The 13,642-nt window shown below is 57.0% G+C and overlaps 2 long non-coding RNA genes across 3 annotated transcripts in view; both read right to left on the bottom strand.

Annotated features, from left to right (window-relative positions):
- LOC132670005 (uncharacterized) overlaps window positions 1-13,642 on the bottom strand; it is a 235,291-nt gene that overhangs the window by 124,919 nt on the left and 96,730 nt on the right. The window lies entirely within an intron of this gene.
- Window positions 6,882-11,777, bottom strand: LOC132670012 (uncharacterized). Its single transcript, XR_009606377.3, has 2 exons — window positions 9,541-11,777; window positions 6,882-9,089 (listed from the first exon to the last, which is right to left on the bottom strand). It is a non-coding gene; the product is annotated as an uncharacterized LOC132670012 (long non-coding RNA).

Genomic DNA, 13,642 nt, shown 5'->3' with positions numbered 1-13,642 from the left:
CAGCCCCCTCAGATCCTATCGTCACCATCGTGGCACTCCTGCTTTCTCCGCCCAGCCCAGGGAGTCTCAGCCCTGCGCCCCCACCCCCTCCCACCTCCTAGGCCCCCTGAGGTCTAGAGGTCACTGGATAGCCAAGAACCCAGAGAACTCATTCAAGCTAAATTGTGAGTGACTGCTAGCAATCCTTGGCTTATCCCAATCCCTGGGGTGACCTTTCAGCAGGTCACAGAAGAAGTTCTGCGGCCTCAGTTTCCCCACCTGTCAAATAACAGATTCACTTAGGTGGTCTCCAATGGGAGCTGAGGATTCTTGGGTCCAGAGAGAGGCATGGCTTCTTGAAGTCACACAGCCAGGGAGTAACAGAGCCAGAGAAACCCTGGCCTGCTGACTGTTGGCCCAGCCCTCTTCCTCCTGCCTGGACGCTGCTTTATCCTGGAGCTCAGCCTGCCCTACTGTCTTCACCAATCGCCCCTCGGCCACCACCCCGCACTCCCCCACCGCTCACAGTCCCATGCCTGTGTGCACGCTGTCCCCTTCGCGGGAGTGCCTTTCCCCTGTGCAATCTCCTCCACTCATAAAGGACAAATAAAGCCAGATCAGGATACAGACAGGGCAGTATAAAGGAGGTGGAATATCTGGTTTTTTTAATGTTTATTCACTTTTAAGGGGGGGGGGGGCGGGGCGGGGGACAGAGGATCTGAAGCAGGCTCTGTGCTAACAGCAGTGAGCCCTATGCGAGACTCAAACTCACCCATGAGATCATGACCTGAGCCGAAGTTGGATGCTCAACCAACTGAGCCACCCAGGCACCCCAAGGAGGTGGATAATACTTACGCTGGCAAGGGAGGGGGGCTCAGAGAAGGCTGCTCTGAGGGGTGGCGTCCAAACTAAGACCTGAAGGGGGTGAAGGAGTGAGTCATGTGAATACACAGTGGGCGAGGTTTCCAAGCACAGGGACTGGCACATGCAAAGGCCCTCAGGTAGAAAGGTCTGAGGCTTATTAGAGGAACAGCAAGGAGCCCGTTGGGTTGGGAAGGAGTGGCAAGGGGGAAAGTGAGAGGATGTGAAGTCATCAGAGAGGCATAGGGTTTCCTGGGGGTGGGTGTTACACAGGGCCTTGAGGGCCATGGGGACGACTCTGGCTTTTACTCTGAGCAGGGTGGGAGCCCTGGGAGACCCCGGAGCACAGGAGGGACAGGATCTAACTTAGGTCTAAGGGGATCCCTCTGGCTGTGTGCAGAGAACAAACTGTAGGTGCGAGTCCCCCGGGTGGGTGAGGCTGGTGGCACGGGCCAGCGTGGGGCAGTGGAGGTGGGGGGCCAGTAGGATATGGTGAGAAATCAGATGTGGGGGCGAGTGAGAACAAAGGGTTGAAGGGGACTCCCAGCTTTGGGGGCACCCTGGAGGAGGTGCCAGGAACTGAGACAGGGATAGTTTGGGGGCAGGATCACGGGTTGGATAACGGCTAGGCTGAATGTTTGGCTGTCAGTCACCCCAGCAGCAATGGGGCAGGTGAGACTCGAGTCTGGAGGCAGGGGAGGTGTCCAAGTTGCAGAGATGCATGTGAAAGTCCCCAGCATTTAGATGAGGGCAAGGACTATGTCTTTGGCACCTGTGTCCCCCACTGCCCCTCACCCCAGCCCCAGGCATGTCTTGGGGAGGCCTCAGGGAGCGACCAGGGGGCCCTCAAACGAACCCATGAGCATGTGTATTGAGTACTTGCCATGCTCAGGGCCAAGCCAAGCGCCTCCTCTCACTGACCTCTTCCTCACAACATCCCGAAGGAGTAGGTACCACCAGAGCCCCGGGTACAGAGCTGAGAGTGAAGGAATTGTCCCAAGGTCTCACCAGCACTGGGGAAATAAACTACCGAGTTAATGAATTTGGGAAGGCCACCCTCAAAGAAGTACAGCACGCAGTGGGCGAGGCTGTTAGGGGAGAACCCCCTCCATTCTTACAGCCCCTGATGCTGGGGCTGGGGCTGGACGAAGCCAGAGGTTCCCGAGTCACCAACATCGCCTCCTCCAGGCAGCAGGAAGGATTGCCTGTTGGGGGTTCTGGGACCCTGGAAAAGGGCTGGATGCAAAACTGGAGCTCCCCAGGATCAGCAGGAGAGAGGCTGGGAGGGATCTTGGGAGACAAGCAGAGGAGGAGGGGGGACTGTGGTTAAGGACAAGGCTGAGGCCTGAAGCCAAGGGACAGAGACTAAGACTCTGGGGTGGGCCGGGGACTGTGAGATCCCCCCACCACGCATATGGAGCTCTGGAAAGCCCTTTGGTCACCCAAAGTGCTCTCCCACCGATGCCTCCCACTCGCCCAGCCAGCCAATGGCTGTGACTTGTAAAATGGACTCCCCGAAATGGACCATAACCTGGATGGAGCCTGAGAGAAAGCTAAGGCTCACAGCCTGGGTGTGCATTGATTAAGCACCTACTGTGTGTCAGACCTCTCACCCAAGGTCACCAGCAAGAGAGGGGCCGAGGCGAGATTCAAGCTCAGATCAACCTGATCCTCAAACCGGATTCCTTCCACTGTAGGGATCCCCTCGCCCACTTGGCAGCCATGCAGGACGAGAGCAAGAGTTGGGAGGGACCCTCAGGGGCAGGGGAGGAGGAACGAGCCGGAGTCTGTTTGCTGAGGCCTAACCCTGCAAGACTCACTGAGCGAAGACTTTAGTTTCTCGTCCGTAAAATCCATCAAATGAGCCCCTCCGTGGCTGTGATGGATTTCTTGGGGCATTAGCAACCTTTTTCTGTAAAAAGCCAGATGGGAAATAAATATCTTCACCTTGGGGGAGGCTTTTCACTTTTTTAATGTTTATTTATCTGTGAAACAGAGGGACACAGAGCATGAGCAGGGGACGGGGAGAGAGACAGAGAGAAAGAATGAGCAGGGGAGAGGCGGAGAGAGAGGGAGACACAGAATCCAAAGTGGGCTCCAGGCTCCGAGCTGTCAGCACAGAGCCCGATGCGGGGCTCGAACCCACAAACCGTGAGATCTTGACCTGAGCCAAAGTCGGAGGCTTAACCGACTGAGCCACCCGGGCACGCCACACCTTAGGGGAGTCTTACGGTCTCTTTCACAACTACCCAACATGGCAGTTGTAGGATGAAGACAATTATAGGTAAATAAATGAACGGGCATGCTGAGTGCCAATAAAACTTTATTTACAAAAGCAGGCTATGGGGCCAGATTGGGTCTGAGGGCCACAGCTTACCAACCCCTAGGTTAATGAATGCAAAACAGAGCACCTAGCACATGTCCGATAAGGTTTGATGCACGAGTAAAATGGGTCTCAGTCTTACTTTCCCCACCTGTTACAAAGAAATCATTACATGTAGCTACTTATCAAATGCTTTCCTTATTACTTAGAGATTCAGGGAGCCAAGCGTGGCCCTCACATCATTCCTCCTTATAAAAGCCTATGAGACAGAGCTATTGATGGTCCCATTTTACAGAAACTGGAGGTTAAGTGCCCCAGGTCATGGAGCTGGAATATGACAAATTGGGGATTTGAACCCAGGTCTTCTGGGTCTGGGGCTCTCAAGTGCCCCCTGAAGTGTGGAGGCAGGCAGACCGGGTCCCTAGGGCCCCTTCTGGGCCTTGTGCAGGGTCTGGCTCCAGACCCTCTGCTCAATCCCAAATGTCAATCCTCCCCCAGCTCAGCCCCAGCTCCAACCCCCAAGCCAGGGGTCTGCTGCCTGTACCCCCTCCTGGGCAGTGGGTCAAATACATAAGAGGGGGAGAGAGATCCAAAGTCAAGGAGAGACAGAGCAAAGACAGGGACAGAGGGATCCAGGGAGACATAAAGAGAGAGAGAACTTGGAAGGGGCTGCCTCATCTCCCGTCCCTCCCTCCTCCAGGACCTCCTCACCGGCCCCGCCCTGTTCTCCATCATCACCAACTCCCTCCAGGGAAAGAATGAGCCATCCGTCCCCCGCACCCCCACCCCAAGTCCTGTGCTAGAATCCTGGCTCAGGTGCCGACCACCGTATGACATTAGACAGGTGACTCCCTCTCGCCTCATCCTCCCCATCTGTGAAACAAGGAGGATGCTACCCGGACAGCGTCGCTGGCTGACAGATGAGCAGAGCAGGGGGTCTGGTGCCCACTACCAACAAGCACCCCTAAGAACGCTAGGCGCCACCCCACCAGGCTACGGAAGGGAGTGAGGACACATCTTCTGAGGTCAGGGCCTGTGTGGCCCAAGGGCTCATTATTCATCTCTCGGTGCTTTTGCCAAATATTTACTGAGCACCTACTGTGTGCCAGGTGCTATGATGGGCCCAGGGGACACAGCAGTGAAAAAGGCAGACAAAAGTCCCTCGCCTGGTAGAACTGACATTTTAGAGGGGGAGACAGACAAGCCACCAACAATGAATGCAAATGCACCCAGTGGCGAGAAGGGCGGTGGGGGGACAAACTCAGGGCACAAGGGGAAGAAACGCCCCCCGGAAGGGGGCTCATTGTCACATACTCCCTGAGTGCTGGGTGCTTTCACCAGTTGTATTTCACGGAGTCTCCTCCTCAATCCAGGAGACAGGTGCTCTTACTGTCCCTGCTTCCCAGTTGAGGAGATAGGCTCAGACAGGTGAAGTGACTTGCCCAAGGTCACTTCTGGAAAGGGGCAGAGCCAGAATTCGAGGGGGTCCCAAAGTCCTGGGGACAAACCGGGGTGTGTAATCCAGGGTGGAATGAGTCAATATCAGTCCTGCAAGATACCAGGCCTTGAATGCGGGACAGTGAGGCAGAGAACAAGGCTTGTGCCAGGGGCACAGAGGTTAAGGACTGGGGGATCTGGGTCCTTGGGCTCCCTGGCAGGGCCCCAGCTCCAGCACTCTCCCTCCCCTCCCACCAGGCCCCGATTAGGGTGACAGCCACACCCAGGCTCAGCCTCTGGCCCACGCCGCCTGCTGGGAACACACAGTCCTCGGGACTAGAAGGCTCAAAATAGAAAGCTCGGAACCTGGGTCAGAGCCTGGAATGCCTGGGCAGGCAGGCCGGGACTCCTGGATCAGCCCGAGTACTGCGCGGCCTGGGACTGGCAGGGCCACAGAATCACCAGCATCTACTGCTAGGGCCTCCGTCCCATCTGTATTCTCCCGAAACGGTTTCCAAGATGCCAGCTCCAGGATCTCATGAAACTGGGCTCATCTCCTCTCCTGGCTCAGTCTCAGACTAGCTGTGTGGCCTTGGGCTGGTCACCTACCCCCAGGAAGCTCAGGGTCCTTATTTGTCAAGAACTCATAGAATTGTTTGTTCAACAAATGTCATTCAATTTGTTGTTCAACAAATTGTCATTCAACAAATGTTTGTTGAGCACCTATTATGTTCTGGGCCCCGTGCTGGGCACTGGAGACAAAACAGAGAAGAAAGCAGACAAAAATCTTGTGCCCTTGTGGATAAGTAAAATCTACAGTGTGTCAGATGGTGATGAGCACCCCAGGGGGACATAAAGCAGAAAAGGGAATGGAGAATAGTGGGCGGGGCATGGAAGCGGGGGCTCAGAAGAGGCGTCACATGCAGATGACACGTGAGCAGAAACCTGAAGAAAGGGAGGGAGGAGGCGCTGTGGACACTGGAGTGAAGAGTATTCCAGACAGAAGGAACAGCCAGTGCAAAGGCCCTGAGGCGGCATGAGTTTGTGCTGGTTTCTTTTTAAATATTTATTTTTGAGAGAGACAAAGACAGAGCACAAATAAGAGGGGGACAAAGAGAGGGGGAGACACTGAATCCAAAGCAGGCTCCAGGTTCTGAGCTGTCAGCACAGAGCCCGACGTGGGCATCGAACCCACAAACCGTGAGATCATGACCTGAGCTGAAGTCGGCCACTTAACCGACCGAGCCACCCAGGCACCCCAAGCTTGTGCTGTTTCAGAGACACAGAGGAGGTCAGATGATGCGCGGCCTTGTGTGCCGAGGGAAGAGCTTGAAGGCCGATTCTCGAAGCAATTGGACTACAACTCAGCAGGGGAATAACATGGGCTGAGCCACAGCTTTAAAGGACCCCTCTGGCTGGATGTGAAGAGGGAGTTTCTGGGGTCTGGATGGAAGCTTCTGTGCCCGTGTGGATGAGCAGCGATGGTGGCAGTGGAGGCAGAAGGAAAGACTTGGAGGCCCCCCTGGGCCTCCAGAGGCCCAGCAGGAAGTTGGTGGTCAGGCAGCCCAGCCCGGGAGGCTGACTGGTTTGTCCAGCCTGAAGCCTACGACCCCCACCCCCACCCTGTGTGGCCTGTGGCAGCCCCAGGGCTGGGAAACGTGCCTGGAATGTCAGCCATGAGGCCCAGGGTCAGAGAGTGCCCATGGGACCCGCCAGTGGCTGGGCGAGCACCCCAGCCACAGCCCTGCCCACACATGGAATCTCTCGGGCCCACTGGCCAGGGTAAGCGGTAATTATAGGCCCCGGAGCAGAGGGGGAGGGGACCACAAGCCAGAGCCTCCCCCACGGCCACTCCCATTTACTGAGCACCTATTTCGTGCTGAACCCTCACCACACACCGGCCCCTCCCAACCCCGTGCCGCCGGGACCCCCATGTGACCCATCTTGCAGATGAGGAAGCTGACAGTCCCCCTGGCACACCTTCGTGTCTGCACAGACGATGCACGGCTCCAGAGACCAGGGTGAGTCAGGAGAAAGTTCTGGAACGTGAGTCCCCTGGGGCTTCCTCTGAGCCTCAGCCCCCTCATCCGTCAAAGCATTCATTCATTCATTCGCTCATCACTCACTCTTTCATTCACGAGTGTTTGGGAGCTGGGACGACAGCAGTGAACACAGACAAAGCTTCCCACCTGAGTGAGGCTGACATTCCAGTGGAAGAAACAGTCAAGAAGTCAGACAAACAGGGGCACCTGGGTGCCTCAGTCCCTTAAGTGTCTGACTCTTGATCTTGGCTCAGGTCATGATCGCACGGTTCACAAGTTCAAGCCCCGCGATGGGCTCCAGCTGACAGCGTGAAGCTTGTTGGGATCCCCTCCCCCCCTCTCTGCCCCTCCCCCCCCCAAATAAAAATAAACTTAAAAAAATGTCAGATGAATAAGCAGAGTAATTTTCTACAGAAAGCTATAAGTCCTAGAAAGAAAATGAAATCGCATGGGCTGATAAAAATGCAGGAGGGCTGATAAAAATAGCCAGGGAGGGCCTCTCTGAGGGGTGACTTTGGAGCTGAGGCCTGACTCACCTCATGGCGAGAGCTGAGCAGAGAGAATTCTCCAGTCCAGTGGGGAAAGCAAGTGCAAAGGCCCTGAAACAGCAGCATAACTGGCGTGTTTGGGCCACGAGCAGGAGGCCAGTGTGGCTGCGGCCGAGCAGAATAGGGGAGAGAATGGGTGGGTGGGAGGGAGGGAGCCAAATTACAAAGGGCTTCCGGGAAGAGAAGGCTGCCATAAGGACTCTGGCTTCCCATCTGAGTGCAGTGGGAACCATGGAGGGTTCTGAGCAGAGGAGGGACAGGATCTGTCTTGGGTTCTGGGTTCTGAGGGAATGCCTCTGGCTTAGGAAGGCAGGACTGGAGGCAGGGAGATGAAGAACGGCTGTGGCTGCAGAGGTCGCAGTGGGAGAAGTCAGTGCTGGACCAGGGCAGGGCAGTGGACGTGAACCCCCGGACGCCTGAATGAGCTCACGGACGACTGGTCACGGGGAAGCGGAGGGAAACCCCGGGTTTGGAGCCTGGACAGCCAAGAGGTTAAAGCTCCCATCACTGCAATGGGGAAAACCCCAGGCTTGTTTGGGGCTGGGGGGAGCAGGGGGCCCCTTCTGGGCATGAGGCCCCACTCAGGGTAAACGTGGGGCACCGAGTCCCCCACGCACCTGCCTCAAGCACAGCATCGGTGAAGGGGTCCCATGGCCAGACGGCCCCGGAATCTGTGACCCCAGAAATGAGGTGTATTCCACCTGATGAGAGCCCTGCAGACACAGCTCCCTTGACCAGCCCAACCTCACCCCACGGTGAACAAACTCACAGTTCTTTGCTCTGCCCTGAGCATGCCTCCAGGCTCCCTGGAATCCTAGAGGCTGGGGCCGGGGGTGGGTGGACGGCTCAAGGTTGTATGTGCTTCTCACCCACCTGCCTCCCCTGCCGGCCAAACAGGGCCGAGGAAGCTTCATGGCCGGTTCTTCCTCCACACCTTTGTCCGGCCCGTTCCCTTTTGGCCTCTTCCCCTGCCTAGCCCACCACCTGACTCTTGCTCCCCCCACGACCCCCCGCCGACCTGGCAGAAGCCTTCAGAGAAAGCACCCAGCATCCCTCGTGGGACTCACAGCTGGGAACTCTGCTCTGGTCACTGTGATGCCAAACTCCCCGTCAATCTCATCATCACTTGGTTCTCTGAGTCTAAGTTCCCATTTCATAGATGGAGGAACTGAGGTTCTGAGAGAGGCAGCAGGTTCCCAAGGTCACAGGCAAGGTCAGTGGCAGCACCAGGATTCAAACTCAGGTCTGTCTGACACCAAGGCTCTCAACCTCCACATGGTACAGTGGCTGGCTCAGGTGGGCATAGGCAAGGCTTTGAGAGCAAGCGATTTATTTGGGAGGTGATGCCAGAAACACCAGGAGGGAGTGAGGAAGTGAGACAAGGGAGGGAGGTGAACAGGCCACCTCTGTGGGCTCAGCGCCCAGGAACCTCTGGGGGAAGAAGGAGAATATGGCCCAGCACTGCCCCCCACAAGGCGAGGAAGTCAAGGTATTCCCGTGCCCTTCCCCACCTCTGCTGACAAGGGTCTCTCACTTCTGCCCCACATCCTGCAGCCAGAGTACCTCCCGGGTGGACCCTGAGAGCACCTGGCACCCCGGCCATCCCAGAGGTGGCTTCCGTCCCTGTCGCTTCCCCCCACGCCGCCTGCCCTGCACTGGCCCAGACCTTCTGACCCCAAAACAGAAGCCTGAGACAGCAGAGCTGGTACAGATGGGAAAACTGAGGACCACACGCCAGGAGCAGCTCAGCGGGAGGGTGGCTGAACGAACTTCCCCTCCGGGCCACCCGGCTTCCAGAACAGTGCTGGCCCTGGGTCACAGACAACGACCAGCAGGAAGTGGCTGAGCTGTGTGACTATGTGCTGGTCCCTCCGCGTCTCAGGGCCTCAGTTTCCTCATCTGAAGAAAGGGATCATTAAAAAAACAAAAAACAAAAAAGCACGACATCGTGAGATTTTTGTGGGATTCAATGGGACACTAGATATAAAGGCCTTAGAACAGCACATGGCAAATAGTAGGTGCTTAGGTAAATATGTGTGTTTAAAGGAGATCATGCCTGGCGCATAGGGGCCATGCAGCAAATGGGAGAATTATCATGACAGCCGTCACTGCTGTTTAGGGCCCTGTCCATAATGGCCCGAGCCCAGGCCCACTCCGCTGGGACAAGATGTTGGCTGAGCGGCCTCCCCAGCTTCCTGGGTCCCCCGGCCTCTTGCTTGAGGCTGCCTGAAGTTTGGAGAAGCGGAGGGGGAGGAGGAAGAGGAGGAGGAGGAGGAAGGGGCCGGGGCCTAGGCCAGGCCTGCTCGCGGTAACTGCGGGCAGTGACCCCACCTGACAGGCCCCTACTCACCCGTCCACCCATCCGCCAAAGCCGCCTGCCCATTCCACGCAGGGGATGCCTCGTCTTGCACAAGACAGGAAGGGGGAGGCCCCGGGCGGTGGTGGGTGACGCCAGGACCCCGTGTCCACCCGCTGCAGACAGGATGGGCAAGGGAGGCCCCAGCCAGCTTCCTGTGTGCTGACTACACTGGGCAGAAAGGAGAAGTGGAGCCCGGGGTCACAGGGCGATCCAGGCAGCACCTTCCGCACCCCGGCCCAACTCTTCCACCCCCTGTCCCTGATTCAGGGGCCCTGCGTTCAAATCCCACCTCTGCGCGACTTGGGACGACGCATCTCAGGACCTCCGTTTCCAGTTTCTGCTGGAGAACAGGGAACCCTCTCCTCCAAGCCTCCCTGCCCCCACATGTCACCATCACGCCCATGTCGCTGATGAAGAAACCAAAGCCATAGGGTGTTTTCAAACAGCATCTATTACACTTGAAGGCTTAGGGACACGATGAGGGAGCACAGCCCTGAGGACCTACTGCACATTGGAGACCACGGAGGTGAGGCCAGTGGGACTCCGGGCCGATCACTTACGATTCTCCCTCGGAGGAGCCAGGGCGGCCTCTGCTCAGCACAGCTCTCCAGCCGCCGTCAAAGCGAGCACCTGAGACCCCAGGAAGTAAGCAGGGAATGTCCCCCAGCTCCATCCCAGCAAGAGGCTGGATGGGAGGAACACCGCCCCAAGAAAGAGGCCACCCTCCAGCAAGCTACCCCTGGATAGTTCCCTATAATCAGGGACCCCGAAATAAATCTGCCCCTGCTGGCCCAGACTCTCAGGGCCCCCTCCTTGGGGACACGCCTGATCCGAAGAAGGCATCTGCAGAATAAGCATCTCCCCAGAGGGGTTGCCGAGTGGTTTATGGACGGCCCGCAGGGCAGGAGCAGCATACTGGGGGGACCACAGGCAAAGCCTGGGCTTGGTTGGGGGGTGAGGGGGACAGTCACAGAGTAACTAAGAAGGCGCCGGGTCCAGGGCCGGGAGGAGGAAAGGCCAGATACAGGCCTTTCTCCAGGAGACAGGCCGCGGTCTCCGTCCGCAGTGCCAGGGAAACTCCAGTGACCCAGAGCCCCACGGGTGGACCGTGTAAAAGGAAAAATGAAACCAAATGCAGAGCCCCGGGCCCCCCGCCAGCCCTGGCCATCCATCTCTGTATTCACTGCCCCCACCCTGGTCCAAGCCACCATCGCCGCTCGCCTGGACACCCACAGCTCTTTCCAGCCTGGTCCTCCTGCTTCACCCTTGTCCCCTACACGACCTTTCCACGCAGCAGTTGGAGGGGCCGAAAACGTAACCCCAACCAAGTCACTGATTCAACGCCCCAGTGACTGCCCATCACATTCAGGATAAAATCCGCACGCCTGTCCCTGACCTCCAGCCCTGGCCGTCTGGCGCCTGTCCCCTCCAATGCCCTCTCTTTCTTCGCTGTCACTCACCTCCCCAGAAACACAAGCATCTTCCTGCTCCTAAAGTAAGTCAACCTGATGCCCACCTCCAGACCTCTGCTGTTGCAAAGGTTCCCCCATATTTTCCCTTGGTCGCCGGGTCTCGTTAGTCTCAACAGATGCCCCCTCCTCCCAGAGCCGCCCCCCCCCCCCAGCCCCTGCCAGGGGGTTTCTCCCATCACGCCCCACGGCCCCCCTCTGCCGATGTCTTCATAGCCTATATCCGTGTCTGGAATGTGTATGTGTACGTTTGTCTGTCTCTCTCTCGCCAGAATGGCAGCTTTACAAGGGCAGGCATCCTATCCACCCTGGTCACTGCCATGCCCCTGGCACTCGGCACACAGCAGGCGCTCAATAGATATTTGTTGAAAAATCGGGGCACCTGGGTGGCACTGTCGGCTGAGCGTCTGACTTCGGCTCAGGTCGTGGTCTCGCCGTTCGTGGGTTCGAGCCCCGTGTCGGGCTCTGTGCTGACAGCACGTGGAGCCTGCTTTGGAACTTCTGTCCCCCTCTTGTTCTGTCCCTGCCCTGCTTGTGCTCTCTTTTTTTTTTATATATATATTTTTTTAACATTTATTTATTTTTGACACAGGGAGAGACAGAGCATGAACAGGGAAGGGTCAGAGAGAGGGAGACACAGAACCCGAAGCGGGCTCCAGGCCCTGAGCTGTCAGCACAGAGCCCGACGCGGGGCTTGAACTCACGGACCGCGAGATCATGACCTGAGCCGAAGTCGGATGCTTAACCGACTGAGCCACCCAGGCGCCCCTCTCTCTCTCTCTCTCTGTTAAAAATAAACAAACATTAAAAAAATTTAAAAACAATAGATATTTGTTGAAAGAGACTGAGGGGAGGCAGTTTAATCGCCTAGGGGCTCTCACTGGAATCTTCTGGGTCCACACTCGCAGCCTCACCCTGGGAAGACAGGTGGGGCCCTCCTGAGACAGGCCAGACCCCAGCTGGTGCCCAGTGCTGAGGAGAATTCCGGTTTCAGTGGGAAAGAGGATCGGTTTGCGATGTCTGCCACAGAGCGGGCAGGGTGGTGGGCACCTGCAGGCATCCGTGTCTGGTTTGTTCATTGCCGTCTCCACAACACCCAGGACAATGCCTGGAACACACTGGATGCTCAATAAACATTTGTCCAATGTCAAATACATGAGTTCTTTATCCAACTGCCTGCTCCTTTCAGGAACAGAAACACCTTTAGCTCATTCATCCAACAACCAGCGGCCAGCCGTTCAGTGAGGCCCACTGTGGGCTAATCCTGAGAACAGCCAAGCGAGAGGTTCTGACCCTCTACTTAGAGGAGGAAGCCAAGATAATGAGGCTCCATCACAAGGTCACCCAGCTGGGTTCAGCTGACCCCAGAGTTCAAGATCCAAGTCTGCCCTGCCCTGCACCAGGGCATCCCTAGCCCCCTCCCTGGGGTACAGGGCATGAGGACAGGTGGCCTCTGCTTCCCTTTTGGGGCATGTCACAGGGATGTGGTTAAACCGAAGCAGGACCCTGCCCATCCCGGGTGCGGGCCTCTGAGGGCCCCACCCTCCCCATTCCCAGCCCAGGCTCTTCCCAGCTGACCGTGGGGCGTCAGTTCTCCGTTCCTCTTTTCTCTGGGCAGGAGGAAGCGGGTGGGGCCATGGGAAGATCCAGAGACTCAGTTTCCTCATCTGACAAGTGGGTTCAACTCCTGGCACCTTCAGAAGCTGGTCTTCAGAAGTGGTAGAGATTCAAAGAGAACATTCATGAAAGATGCTGAGCCAGGGCATGCCAAGTAGTCAGGTGGGAAGGCAGAGGCGGGCAGAGGTGCCTCGTGACTTTCCTCCCTGCTCAGCCTTCCCCAAGGTCCTCCACTGCTCTCAGCATAAGACCAGGCTGCTCTCGCTGTGGAGCCTCAGCCTTCCCTACTCCCCACTCACCCCTCACCTCTCAGCTCCAGGTACAAGGTCTTTTAGATTCACCAACTCCCTCTGTTCTGTTCTGTCCCACCACAGGACCTTTGCACGTGCTGTGGCCACTTGCTGGAACATTTGTTCCTCCATCTCTCATCCACTTGGCCTCTACTCATCCTTCAGTTCTCAGCTCGGCATCTTCTAGAAAGTCTTTCTGACCTCCCCAACCACATGCACCCTCCTGCCCATCAAAGATCCTCATCACTTCATACTTGTCCGTCACAAATTGACGTTTCTGGGAGTGAGTTGGCTAATGTCCATCGCCCACACTGGGCTATGAGCTCCTTGTAGGCAGGGATCATTGTCTCCTCAGCACCTGGCACAGAGTACATGCTTCATTAACATTTGTTGAACGAACGAACGCTAAGCACGGAATGAATAGAGCAACAGGCAAGCCATGCCCCCAGACGCCCTCCCTCAGATCCTGGTCTGGCCTTGGACCCTGCACCACCCCTGCCCTGCCCGGGCTGCAGCCACTCTGCTCCTTGTCCCCAAAGCTCTACCTCCCTCACCTGTCACATCCTTATTTTCCTGCATGGAAACCAGACGGATGGACCTTGATCGTGGGCTTTCAGACTGGGATCCCCTGAGCCTAGTATTCAAAGGATGGGCCTTGGGGTCACTCCGGAGAAGAGGTCAAGGCCAGGAGGCCCCCAAGATGAACCGGAAGAGCAC

The sequence above is a fragment of the Panthera onca genome, chromosome A3, assembly GCF_046562875.1.
Source record: "Panthera onca isolate mPanOnc1 chromosome A3, mPanOnc1 haplotype 2, whole genome shotgun sequence".
In the NCBI taxonomy this organism is placed as follows: Eukaryota; Metazoa; Chordata; class Mammalia; order Carnivora; family Felidae; genus Panthera; species Panthera onca.
This window is presented reverse-complemented; position numbering and strand designations above follow the sequence as displayed.